We start from the raw sequence: 14,948 nt of genomic DNA on the forward strand, positions 1-14,948 counted from the left end.
TTTAATTCATCTGTGGTGTCGCTCCACCAGAGCTAATGGAGTTACACCAGTGCACCTTTGGCCCAGCGTATCTATCGTCACATCCCAGATTAAGTGTACCTTTTATCTTACCTGCCATTTCCTGTGTTCCTGGTTAGTTAGTGTCTTGGCACTGTTCCATCTTCTCAGTACATTTCCATGCCAGGAGAGTGGTAACGCTCACAAAAAAAGAAACCCCTCTGCACCGTACAATAAAATCGAGAGAAAAGGTGGCACCATAACCATTATGCAGGCCTGGAAATCTGTGCCTGTAGACACCCGGCAGAAGCAAGGCTGAGTCAAAATACCCATTGTCTGGTGGGAGAATCACTCCATCCCGACTCTAGTTACAAAAAAACAAACCAAAAAAAAGCATGGGAGAGTTCTTGGACACCAGAAAATACTGAGAATGAGAATAGCTGATCTGTGTAAACCTTATGAGGCTGTCAGCCCATCTACCTAGCTTGGGAAATGCTCTCTACTTTAACATGCGTGTGGGAGCCTTTCTTCTAGAGATGGACAGTTACAGGGCCAGCATCTGTTTCTAATGATCAGCAGAAGAGTGAAGACTCCCAGAAGTTTTGTCCAAAGCCTAAAACCTGACCCAAGCTTTTACTGAGGTTTACAAGAATCTGGTTATTTTTCTTTTCTCTTTCGTTTCATGCACCTCTTTGCTTCCTGATTCAACTGCAGGTGAAAGTGGCAAAAATCGTAAGTATTGCTGAGCACGCAGAATGCCAGTTGAGGTCAGCAGGAGCTGCAGGTACACCGTATTGCTGAAAAATAGGCCCTAAGGCACCAAACAACTGAGGCACTGGAAATCAGGGGACACTTTTGATAGTCTGGGATTAATTTTGACTGAGGCACCGAGGCACTTTAGAAAATCCCGCTAGGCACCTACGTGAGCCTACATAGCTTTAAAAATCTGGCCTGTAGTGATTTGCCCAATGTCACGTAGTAAGTCCGTAAGCAAGTTCTCCATCCGCCTTATAACTTGATGTACGGCATGTCACAGTTCCAGCCAGCTGTACCTGTCTTTCCCCTCCATGGTCCATCAAGGGCATCCATACTCAGGCTTCCAGCTCCTAAACCTGTGATGAGTGGAGACACACATTTCTCCCTTCTGCCTGAGCTAATTCCAAGCTGCATGTCCCCTGCCTGCACTGTGAGTTCCCAGCACATCAGACTGCCTGAGCAGGCCTACTTTGCTTTCCCCTCAGAGGCTACAAACAGATTAATGTCCTCTAAATCAGATCAATAGCTAATAGCCAGGATTGGCAGGGATGGTGTCCCTAGCCTCTGTTTGCCAAGATGGGAATGGGCGAATGGGGATGGATCACTTGAGGATTCCCTGTTCTGTTCATTCCCTCTGGGGCACCTGGCATTGGCCACAGTCAGAAGACAGGAAACTGGGCTAGATGGACCTTTGATCTGACCCAGGATGGCCGTTCTTATGTTCTTATTATTTGAATCTGAGCAGAGACAGCAACAAAATAGACCCAAACATTCAATTCTGTAATCAGCTGGAGATAGCTCAGTTTAATCAAGCTATTTCCTCCAGACAGGTGGAAGGATGTAAGACTTGCTCCAAATCCAGCTGAAGTTAGTGGTGAGACTCCTATTGATTGCAGTCTGAGCTGGATTGGGTTGATACAAATAGTACAAGTTCTCTCTCACGGTGAGAACAGTGGATGTTATGATTAGATATTTTTGCCCAGCATTTTACTAAATAAAGTGTACACAAAGAACATTCACAACAAAGTGCCCTGGCACCGAGAGCCATCAATATACCTTCCGGGATTCTCTCAATTGCAAATCATCCGTCTGATTTTTGGAAACTAATTTGAGAGTAATTTCAGGGATACAGCACCCAGGTCCTGTTATGGAATTATCAATATCCCGATATACTAAAATGTAATATAATATTTCTCATTGCTGGGAATGCAGCCCACACACTGGCATGGTTGCACTTACCAGCTGGAAGGTTTGCTAGTGATTAAGTGTGAGCACGTTAAATGTAGTTCTGCACAGCATTTGTAAAGAAATCAATAAGCGCGAGAGACATGTCGGGTAAGTCTACACTGCAATGGAAGCCCCGGGTTCAAACACAGGATCAAGCCTAGCCCCTCTTCCATCTATACCCAATTGCACTAACCCAGGGCTTAGACCCAGAGTTCTAGGACCCCACAGGAGTGGAGAGTTTGAGCCAAAGTCAAGCTGGGACTCAGGATTCAAGCCCTATTGCTTTGAAGTGTAGATGAAGCCCCACTGGATTTGTGCTCTGGGAGTCTTCCAAGAGTATCCCACAATGCCATGGGCCAATGTTTTTTTTTCTCTGGACCGTCACATTTGGTGGACAGTCAAGTTTCCCAACACTGGACCACAAACAAAGGACTAGAGTGGCAACATTTGGGGAGGGTGTTAGGAAGTCTGGGATATGGGGGATTGGACTGGGGCCCATGTAATTGATTGTAGCCCCAGGTTGGGACCCAGAGTTCAACAATTCCTAACCTGGGGTTACAAATGTGTGTAAGCACTCAAGCCCTAGGTTAACAAACCCAGGTTTGCTAATTCAAGGTCTATTAACCCTGGATTTACATTGCAGTGTAGACATACCAGTAGTTGGCTAAGAAAGCAGCAGGACATATGCAATGATTGTAGTTAAGAAATCTTGACATAACTTCTAGAATAGTGTACAGACTTACTGCAAACCATAGCTTATCCTGCCTCAACTCTGCTGTACACCCTTATTTGCCTGTTCTACGCACATGCTTTTCAGGTTTTAATATATCCCCATCCCCATAATCTTGTATACTGACACCTTGCCTTTTACTGAAAACATAAGAAAATATCTTACTCTGTATATATGAAATAAAATTGTGAAGAATTGGGCAAAAATTGCTTTCCTTAATTATACCAAAAGTTGACTTCTGCAAACACCCCATATTGTCAATAATGCATGCTCAGTGAGCAGGGGAGATCTGTAGGACATACTAGCCTCTTTTACAAAGAATTTCAACCCTGCTAAATGGTGATTTCTAGATACCTTGGATGTTTTATAATCTAGTTTCAATTAATTTTTTCTTGGGTGGGGTTTTAACCTAAAACCAGAAACCCTGCGTATAACAGACAGTAATATGACCTGGTCCTTTTCAGGGAGGGAAAGGCGCTACTGAGAAAGGAAGGCAGTGAGGTGCAGTGGCTAGGGATTGGACTGGGAATCAAAAGACATGGGTTCTGTTCTTGGCGCTGCCTCTGACTTGCTGTGTGACCTTAGGCAGTCACTTCACCTTCTCTGCCTCAGTTTCCACCCTCTGTCATCATCCGCCTGTCTCATCTACTTAGAGAGTAAACTCTTTGGGGAAGGGAGTGACTCTTACTGTGGGTTTGTACAGCTCCTAGCACAATGGGCACATGATCCCCACTGAGGCTTTTAGCCATCACCATAAGACAAATAAATAGCAGCGTTTAAACCCCAAGGCAGCCAGCTCCTTTGGCTTGGAGCTGTTGTCTCAGTAAAAGAAAATAAATTGTGGCAATCAGTTAATTCTGTTTCCTGCAACAAGAGTTTTGCTCTTTTAAATGCTCCTTAAATGTCACTAAAGCCAAAGTGAGGTTTGCCTTTGCTGTCATACAGCAGCATCCATAACCTTGCTCAGGTGCCCGCTCCATCTGGGCCCCACAGCGGAAGAAATTTCTTTGTATGGTGGCTTAATGCAATTTCTTCTGGAATAAAGCAGCTGCAAACAGCATTATGTCACCATGTCCAGGGCATGATGGCCCAGTGCCCAGATTATCTGCCAGCTCGTTGGCTTTGTCTGCAACTTCCTTCGAACAGCACCTGAATCAGAGCTGGCATCTATAAAACCTGCACTGATTTTTTTAAAACGGGAGAAAAGAAGCTGATGGTACCGGCTCTTCTGGCAAATGGTAGATGGGAGTGAAATTGCAGTGTGCCAAAACAAAATAAGTGTTTTTTCCCCCCAGCCCCGCACACCCTTTCTGATTTCCTGAAGAGATGCCAGTGCTGACAGACGGGACCCTGGTCGGCATTGGAAGCAGTGTGCAAAAGAGATGCTGAGAGCAGCAGGTTCTGTCAATGTTTCCCTTACCCACTGTTTTCTTGTGAGGGTATAAGGCTGATTGGCTGCGGGGTTCAATCTCCACGACAAAGGAACTGTCCTGCTCTTCAGAGCGGTGGGTGGTGACACTGATGGACTATGATGCCCATCTGCACAGCCTCACTGACTTTTTTTCATCCCACAGAGGGGCCTGATCCTGCCAGGCACGTGCCACCTTGCAGGAAGTGCTCAGAACCTCACAGAACCCGACCCTGGATGAAGATTGATGATGGCAGTCAGAGGCCTTTGAGAAGCTTTAATGTGGCCCCTTTAGATCATTTGGCGGCAGTGGAGTTGTTTGTTTTCTGAAGGCTTTTCCCCTGGATCTTTGCATAGAGAGCCAAGGCTGCCATGGAAAAGCAGGAGGGTGTGTGTATGGGCAGGCAGGATGCAAGGAGCCAGCAGCCCATAGAGCTGTGCTCACAGGATCTACCGTCCAACTCTCTCCACCCTGCCCCTGGAGGAAGCGAGTACAATTGGACCAGGGGGCCTACTGTTCGCACTGGGACTGTAGCAGTTGCTACAGAGCAGATCTAGACAGGTGGGTTCTGTTCCCCCTAATCTCCATGAAAAATGTCTGCGTGCAACTCATCTGCTTGTGCATGGGGTCCAGAATTTTACACTAACACTTTTGCGGAAGTGCTGTTCAAACTTTTCCCATGCAAGCAGACAAAAGGGCAAGGTTGAGAATGAAGACCAATTTCTATATAGCAGGTTCAGTCCAAAGTCTGTAGCACACCCTTTTAGCTATATATTACCCCTGATATATAAGTGGTTTTTATTTGTTTTAACACTTAAATATTTTATCTGCTACTTTAAATCTGTGTAAGCAAATACGTTCATACTACAATCATTAAGTCCCATTCGACTCATCTAATCACAACCCATTAGCTTTATCCGTTGCTGGGTTTCCTTATCTGCATTAATGTCATCAGCCTGTGCCTGTCATAAAACAGAATTTCCTTATTGATGGAAAGACAGTGAAAACAGTTAGCTTAAGCCAGAAATAGAGCTGTGTGAATAACTGATTTTCAATTTGGTGGGTAAATTGGTGGGGGGGACGACATACAAAAACATTTTGGGTCAACCAAAAAGTTTTACAGGGAACAAACAAACAAAAAAGGCCACAAAAAATTTTGTTTTGGTTCAAACAAATTACTGGAAAGAGATTGGTTTCAGAGTAGCAGCCGTGTTAGTCTGTATTTGCAAAAAGAAAAGGAGTACTTGTGGCACCTTAGAGACTAACAAATTTATTTGAGCATAAGCTTTCGTGAGCTACAGCTCACTTCATCGAATGCATTCGAATGCATCCGATGAAGTAAGCTGTAGCTCACGAAAGCTTATGCTCAAATAAATTTGTTAGTCTCTAAGGTGCCACAAGTACTCCTTTTCTTTTTGGAAAGAGATTGATGCCAAGGAATAGCTAAGAGCAATGCGATGAGCAGAAAGCAAAGAGAAAGAGAAAGCAGAGTGGCTTCTAACAATGGCACATTATCAGCAATCTCAACAGTCCATCAAATGATTAATATATAAAATCTTATTATCAGAAGTACCAAGCACTGCAGCTCTCACTGGTGTTCGTGGCATTCAACACCTCAAACATCAGACCGAATAACATTTTTTTTAAAGTGGCCACTTATTTTGAGCCATTTAATTGCCCAACACGAGACACCAAAACTGAAGCCACAAATATCAGTGGCCATACTCTTAAAAATCTGGCTGTACATCTTTAAGATAGTCTGCTTAGTGCCAATAGATGGCACAGCTCCCTGTCAGAATGGACGTTTTAAGCAGCCGGGATCTGGTTACTAACAGATGAGAAGCAAGTTCTGATATGCACAAACTTTACTCTCAGTGGGCCAAATTCTGCTCATTTGCAACCACATTGAAACTGAGACTCCATGGGGACAAATCAGTAATGTTCCATAGGCATAAATGAGCATAGAATTAGTTCTGCTGAATTCAGAAGAACCCGCTGGCTCAACTTGGCCTTTTACATCCGTAACATAAAACGCTTTTGAAACTCTCATTGCAATATTATACCTAATAAATAAATAATCTTAAACCACGACCACCTCTTGAGTGTGCCCTTCCTTTTTTTCCCCTTTCCTTCATGCATTAAAAATAACAGCAACACACACCAGAAATCCCCTGAGGATGGATGTCTCATAAATGTTTAACAGGTATTGAAACTTCTGACAAATTTTGGCAAACTAACTTTGAAAGGTGGAAGGGCTTATGGTATGTATGGGCTGACATCAATATTTTAGCATTACGCTTAGGTAGCTTATTGATTTTTTCCAGAGGGAGTTATCTGTACTCAAGAAGAACAAACATTTAGGCTCAGAATACACAATGGTTTCACATCACTGTAATACTGATACTGTGTGGGCTAGTACAGCAAACTGCCTCTTGTTCTTCCAATTCCTTTGACGCAAGTGGGGAAGGCTCCATGACCTCCCTGACAGACACAATCAGGAATTTTTTCTCAAAATGATTTTGCCAGAAATTTTCCACAAGTTTCAATTTTGCTGAAGGTTTTCAGGTTTCCATCAGGAACAATCTAAACTAAATTTTTCATTTCCGGTTGGTTTGACTCAAAATCAAAATATTTCAGTTTAGTTTCACTGAACTGCATCTGCCTAAGATGCTGTGGGGCCTCTTGGGAGCAGTCTTTAGGGTGCCTATTGCCCCATTATACCCTATGGGCCAGGCTCCTTGGAAGGACTACATCTCCCATGATGCATCATGATGGCTCTTCTCACAACAAACCGTGTGGTGCATCATGCAGTCAGCTGATTGAGTGCATCCTAGGAGATATTGTCCAGCCTACTCCATAGGGGAATCAGTGGAGGGTCAGGAGGAAACTAGGGTGAACCACTGGCACACACACAAACAAAGGGGCTTGCAAAGAATAAACTGGAACCTAACAGAGTGACTCAACTGTGATTCAAAAATGATGAGTTAAATTCCCCTCTGGTGCAGCCCCAAGGGCAGAAAAGCTGCACTCCGGTATATTTGGCCCCTTACTTCAGGGCTCGCTCTTTGCAGCCGGATCTTAAGACCCACTCAGTATTATGTACAATTTGTCATTCTGCTTGCAACCTGTCCTTTTCCAGGAGATTTGAGGCATCCTGCCATTTACAGGGTAATCACACTAACAGGTGAGAGGGGAGGTGCTACTCCTGCCCGCAGCTGCTAGAGGGACTTACTATGCACCATGAAGGCTTATGAACAAGCTGGCAAGCACAGGACTCTGTGCTCCTGCTGCATGTGAACTGCATAAAGAAACACACTATGTATAGCACTGTCTGGTCTGCTCTGATTATATAGAGGGGGGAATTTCAAGAAGCAAAGAATACTCAGAGGAACATCGTAGCAGGATGGATAATAAGCAGAACATGGATATGGCCAGTCATTCTGAACTGATTCATGAGGTTGACCCAAGTCCATTTCAAATCATTTGCTGAGCTCAGAACCGTGGCTGCTGGAATCAAGATCAAGCATCTCTTACTTCTGACACTGAGTGATTCTATGCTATTACAAGCTGAAATAAAGTCAAAAGATAGGGGCTCCTTCTGAAAGCTGAACAGAGCATGGTCTAATTGATCAAGGAAAGGAGTCAAGAGGCCCCTTTGATTCTACTCCTGGCTTTGTAAGGAAATTATGTCCGATGGCTCGAGCAGGGGACTGGGAGTCAGGACTCTTGGGTCCTATTCCCAGCTTGCTTTGATGATTCACTACCGGTATGTAGCCTGGGCGAGTCAATTAACTTCTATGCCTCAGTTTACTCATCTGTTAAATAGGAATCCTGCTTGTTGTGCTTCACCAGGCTCTTAACATTTAATATTCATTAACTACTTGGCTCCACCAGTGAAAGTACGACAGTAATCACTTTTAAGATTAAGTATGATGTCAGAGTAAGAGTAACTTTGAAACAGATAACAGGATTCCAAATTAGAGCAGTAACAACCCTAAACTAGACAGGGCCAGCAGAGACCATGTCACTAGAAAACCAACCCAGAGGTGCCAAGGGTGTGGTAACAGGACAGTGAAATCAGGGGAAGGTGGGAAACAAGAGTTCCCGATAGACACCGTGCTCCAAAATGTTTAGCTTCTGTGCTATCGTTCAAGTTCTGGACCACTAAGCACCAGTTTGGATCACATACCATTCATCAGACATCATAGACCCCAGCTGCAGCAATTCTGTCAACTCTAGTATCCCTTGTTTATTACAATAAGAATTACAGTTCTTTAGAGTCCCTTCTGTGAGAGTATCTCAAAGTGAGTTACAAACATTAAACAGGGAAGCGCCTAACTTTTACAGAGCAACTTGTAGGGTGGTTTTTGCACCTAGAGTCATCAAGGAAGTTGTAGAACCAGAAATAAAACCCAAGAGTTGTGATTATCAAGTGTTTTCATTACTGCTATGGTTATTATACCACACAAACCAATGCCTGGTGAAGATACTCCTGAGTTTATATGTGGGATCATGAGGCTGATTACTTAAAACTTGAACAGAAAAATGCTTTACATCCCATTCTATTTTAACACATGTTTTAAAAAGAGTTTCCTATGTATAATTTCTCCTTATCTCTTTCCTTACTATACTACACCCCATATCATCGCACTAACCTCTCAATTACTGCTCATCTATTCTGAGAACACCATCTAAAAAACCAAGCAGCCTTTGTATCTGCCCTTATATATACTCAGCATGAAGCGGCCAGCTCAGGTGTATTCTGGGTGGAGTAAGGCCTATCTCTATAAATGGGGAATTAAGCCACAGCTGCCTTTAGAACAAGGCTTAAAAACATTCTGGGTACACTATGCCCAATCCACAGGCCACATATTTTGCCAAGTCCTGATGGAGTTAGAGGGCTTTTCCTTGTTTAAAATAAGCACAGATTGCTTTTCCTAGTTGTGCTTTCTTGTTACATCTGATTAGTGCTTCCCATGTGTGATCTAGTGGCAGGACTTTCCTCCTTCATTCCTCTACATGGGGTAGAACAGTATGGAAACACTCAAAACCATAAAGCAATAGTACAGTTGTGTAAAAAAAAGGTAATGGGTTGTCAAGTTTGCAAGTCGGAAGACAGCTTGTGCACAGAATTCAGTGGTGCAGCTAGGGAGACCTGTCCATTATCAAGCTATTTTCACAGGGCTTTACTATGTGTAGGCTTCTCTCTGAGATTACAGCAGGAATGTACTTAAACAAAATGGGGCTTTCATGCTACTTCTCTGTATATGGAATTTCACCATGAGAGTTTCCCACTGTGCTTTTCAGCCTCTCCTCAAAGATAAGTTCACACATTTAGCAGACCAAAGGTCTAATACGATTTCAGGTTTCTAAATACATTAGGGAAGCCAGTGTGGTGTTGAGTCAGACCTTGATCAGCCTGTGAATGATAGCAAGTCATTCATTTCACCTTGTACTATGAGGTGGATTTGGGATTTCTGTCTCCAAAGAGGCAGGATGAGGACACCATTTGGAACACTTTTACCCCCTCCGTTACATGGGGTTTTGTCCAATAAGCACATGTGTATTCCAGAGGAGATACACAATTGTTTTGCTTCAGCTACCTTATCTTTTAAAGCCCTGTTTCAACTCAGGGCTCATGCCCAGTGATTACAAATCTCTGCCTGTGAGAGATTTCCCTTCACCCCCTCCCCTGGTTCTTGTCATGTAGACAGAAAGCAGAAGACCAGAAGTCCAAAGTGCAGGCAATGTGATGTTTATTGGGGTTAGTTCCAAACAAACATGTCCAGATCTCTACATGCTGACAGGGTCTGTTTCCCAGTGTTCTGTTCCCAGCTCTGATGCTACAGAGCATTTACCCCATATCCCCCTTCCCAGCTCTGACGCTGCAGAGCCTTGCCTGTGTCCCCGTTCTCATTTCTCCTATTCTCACCTCCTCCTTCGTAGCAGACCCAACTATACCTGCAATGCACGCTCACAGTCCCACCCCTTACAACTTAGGGTCATGTTCCATTTTGGGTCTGGGGTCTTCATCCCACTCCTTTTGTACCTATGGGAGGGGTAAGGAGTGAGGTTGTGCTCCAGTCAGGGATGGCCATTTATTTGGTCTTTCAGTGTTTTATACCTCCCCCTCCTCCAAGCCCCTTTGCCCCTCTTGACTGGTTGCTTGACTTTGCCTTGAGATAGGAGTTGAGGCAAACTTAAAGTGTGCTCTCGAGTAACACTTTAACTGCTCTTATCTGTTCCCATTGTACTAACAAATCCAGCTGACTAGGCAGAAGCAACATCACAGTGTCTTTATCCCTTGTTTACACATTTTACTATAAATGTATCAAAAAGCAAACCCAAAATTCTATCCCAGGCCAACAAACAGATCTATTTCCTAACACTGCCCTCTGGCATTGGCTAAGCCAGTAGTGAGCTGAGATTTCTGATGCTAATTTTATTTTAACTGTTGTAAGAGTGCTCTGTGTCCATGTATGGGTTAAGAGTTAATAGATAACGTGCCAATAGCTAGCACTTCTTCGTAGCATAAGCACAACATACCTGAGGTGGCATATGACCAGGATTCATCACCAAATTTGGTCCGCTGGTTGGATCGTTAGCTTCCCCGGCCTGGGCCAGGTACTAACAGGGAGTGCGATGTGAACGCTGATCCATGTCCCACCCAGAGCCAGCACTCAGGAACATGTAGCATAGTTCCTTAGTATGTAGGACCAATACAAGTTCTTGTGCTTTGCAATGGCTTTCTCTGTGCAGCGATTTATATCTATAAGAACATAAGAATGGCCATACTGGGTCAGACCAAAGGTCCATCCAGCTCAGTATCCTGTCTACCGACAATGGCCAATGCCAGGTGCCCCAGAGGGAGTGAACCTAACAAGTAATGATCAAGTGATCTCTCTCCTGCCATCCATCTCCACCCTCTGACAACAGAGACGAGGGGCACCATTCCTTACCCATCCTGACTAATATCCATTAATGGACTTAACCTCCATGAATTTATCTCGTTCTCTTTTAAATCCTGTTATAGTCCTAGCCTTCACAACCTCCTCAGGCAAGGAGTTCCACAGGTTGACTGTACGCTGGGTGAAGAAGAATTACCTCATCAATTACCTCATCCTTCCAACCCCATTGCTCTGTCTCCTCCACCTGTTCTGTCCTTCCTGGTAACCAGATCATCCGTGCCCCAGGGAGTTTATTCTTCTCTTTGTTGCTTGATGTTGTTGCTGCCTTGCACAATGGGGCTCTGATCTTCGAGTGGGGTTCTCAGCCACTACTGTCATAGAATAAATGTTACCAATCAAGCAAAGTCAAGTTTTTATACTGGATAAGGCAGTTGTATCGTTTGTGTGCCATCACATCTCGCTAAAAGATTAGAAAGAACATTATGGCAATGTCCAGAGCTGCCCCGTAGTTTCTTCACAGGCTGTGATGAATTTTAGGAGTGTGGTATCTAAATTGAAAAACTGTAAATGAGATGCTTCATGCCCTTTGTCAGGGTCGTTATAATTTAGATTCCTGCCTTACCAGCAACATATCTCAAAAGGATTAAAAAATGACTTTTTCAAAGGCTTGTTATCCACGTTGACTGCATCTGAAAAAAGAATTAAAAATCTACTCAGGTATTAGACCAGCTGCTGGCAAGCTGTTTACAAATGGATCAGTGAGTTTCACATTTTCATAATTTGTCTTTGCCTCATAAAGCACCCCCAAATATGGATAATTATCCCAACATTTGAAGTCCAGGAAGCTGAAATAGTGATGCCTGCTTCTCCAGGATGGTCATTTTGATTTCTACGTATTGTTTGCTTAATATTTCAAACATTGTTATACTCGCTTATAGCAATCACAGGATTTATTGGAACACTGCAAGTAACAACTCCAGCACCAAAGACAGACTTAACCTCCCATTAACCCCCCCTCGGCCCCCCAGGTCATATACAACAACCTAATAACATATAAGACAGCTTAACACTAACGTAAAGATACAGCACCATCTCTTGGTGGAGGTGCGCTCGACACTGATCATTACAATATTTCTAGAATCTTTCTAGGTAAGAGGGCTGTATACATGAGGAAGTTTTTAATCACATCTATAACAAACCAATAAAGTAATAACAGAAATATTGTCATGGAGCAAATGTATTTACTGTATGCCTAGTGTATTTGTAACTGAAATACATTCTTTCAGAGGCCTTGTATCTTATAAATATATCTAGGACTCTGCGAGCATTTTAATATTTGGAACATGCACAGATATTCTAGCTTTTCTTGTGTTGTTCAAAGGAAGGGAATATAACTGTTTACTGTAAAAAGAATAAACTTAGAAATTCTTAACACATCTACTGAGGAAGAAGAGCTGAAAATATATTTAGTGCTATTTAAAAACATGTAGATCTGCAGGGAATAGTGGATTCTGTGTTTGCACCAACCCACTGTTCAAACTGGCAGTGCAACAGGTAGCTAAAATATTTTCCTTTCTTTTGGTGTATGATGTTTGAAGGGAGTTTTTAATTGAAGAAAAGTCATTTCCAGAGGTCCTGGTGGAGTTTGCAAAATGGCACTGCTGACAATGCTCATCACAAGGGAGAGAAGAGGAATCAACAGAAATACTGGAACCAAGTTAATAGTGTTCCCTCAGCCTCAGGCATGGGGCTGAATTATGGCAGTAATAAGTACAGCAGAAATGTACACCTTTCTAAAATTTAAGTTTCTAGATCTTTTGGGGTTACAAAGAAAACCTGTTTGTGAAGCAAAGCTGCACGGTGTCTTCCTGTATCCCGTTACAGTCAGGCAGACAATTCCGAGAAGCCTTACTTATCCCTATTCAATACAATGAATAGTTGACTCTGGTGCCTAATCATGGCATGCAATCATGTACATCATCACTATATCACCATTTATATTTTTAGAAGAAATATCCAGGTACTCTGGGGCTGGAGATGGATATTGGGACAGTGGGCAGAGCTTGGATATGGCACCACTAATGCTTTCCCCTCAATCTTTCCCCTGGTCAGAAAGGAGAGAAAAAATGGAGCAGGTGATTGGAGGAAGTCTTCCTATAGGCTCAGGAATAATGCAGTGAAGTGCAAATGTGTTCCAGATGGCTTGAGTAGTGTTGGTGGAATGAAGCTGGGAGGCATCACGGACGAAGGCAGTGCGCTGAAGGTGTTGGAGTTAAAGTGCTAAACTGATTGGACAGGCTAAAGAGGGCAAGACATGTTTACATTTCTGGACTTTAGTCAATCACATTTATTTCCTCGTCAGACTCTACAATTAATGGAATATGTTCAGTAGACCTGGACTTTCCACAGTCTGACAAAGAGAGAAATGGGACCAAGAGGTATTCACCATAGATGTTAAAGTGGTCAGTCTTCCAGGGACTGTATACAGTGGAAAGGAAAGAGACTTTTGATTTAAGCATTGGGGTGGGACTCAGGAGGTCTGAGTTCCATTCCATTGTCTGCCACAGACTTCCTGTGTAACCTCAGACAAGACATTTAATCTCTCTGTGCCTCAGTTCTCTATCTGTCAAATGAGGATACTTTTTCTCCTATCTTTTGTCTGTCTTACAGTGTAAGCTCTGGAGGACAGGGCCTGTCTAACTCTTTTTTTTTTTTTTTAACACAATGGAACCAGGTTCAGATCAGGCATCCAGGCGCTCTTGTTAATAATTACATAAATTGGAATCTCTTTTTTTCCCTTTAAAGGGTTATTCTGTCTCTCAAACCAATGTGGCTTCATTGATTTAGTTATAGCTAACATTGGTCATATCAGCAACTCAGACATTTTGAAATTGCCCTGTCAAACTGATAATCAGAGCCTCTCTTACTGTGTGCGTAGGTGTTATGGATTTACAAACATTTCTGTTCATTTCCTGGTAGAAAGTAGCATTTGGAAAAGTCAAGGTGGGTGAACATTAGCAATCTCTGGGCATGTTTTCTCAGTTCTGGATTATGTACTGTCAATAACACCAGCTGGGTTATGACATTTTAAAAGAGGCTTAGGGTTTTTTTCTTTTTAAGTATAGTAAATATGCTGAACTGCAGAGGGTGAAAAACGCTGTTGTGAAATCTTTTTCACACTGTTGCCCTCGCCCCTGGAATTCAGTCCACCATAACTTGTTCAGCTCGTCAGCCAGCAAGCCACGGCTGCAAAATTTACCCACATGGGATTCCTTCAAAAGTAGACCAGAAGACAAAGAGGAAGTGTAAAGCTTTTAAATTCCCCCAAATGTGATAAATAGCTGGGGAAACCTGAAAATACCTTTAGTAAGTATTGCACAGTTGGAGTTTTTTCCATGTGTATTTATATGTTCAAAGCAGGTTTCTCTACTAGTGCTTTCAATACTAAATGGCATGCTGCAAATAAGCAATGCAGCTATTATTGCTATTATCACCATCCTAATGGAAGCTGCTGATTAGAGAAGCCTTTTTTAAATTGCATAATGGCCCAATTTAGGTGACTGGGACTTTTGTTTACTTACAAGGAACAATTTATCTGGTTGCAGGTCAACAGATAATCTGCAGGAAACCCACTCTCTGTCTCATGTGCTTTTCAAAACTTACAAGCCTTCCAAATTTCATTTCCAGGGCTGTTTCAGCATACAACGCAAAAAGGGACTAGAGAGCAGCCAATGGGATCTGGAACCCCTCCAACTCCTCTATGTTGCTGGTTCGAATGTAGACCAGGATAGCGTAGTTATCACCACTGTTGCAACTTCACTAAAAATTGGGATTAGTCTTTCAGCTGCAATCCAGGGGGCAAAAGAGGGCATAAATGAGATGGTGGAAGTGTGAAGAAAATGTGTTCCTGACATCTCCCAT

This window comes from Dermochelys coriacea, chromosome 10, assembly GCF_009764565.3.
Source record: "Dermochelys coriacea isolate rDerCor1 chromosome 10, rDerCor1.pri.v4, whole genome shotgun sequence".
NCBI lineage: Eukaryota > Metazoa > Chordata > Testudines > Dermochelyidae > Dermochelys > Dermochelys coriacea.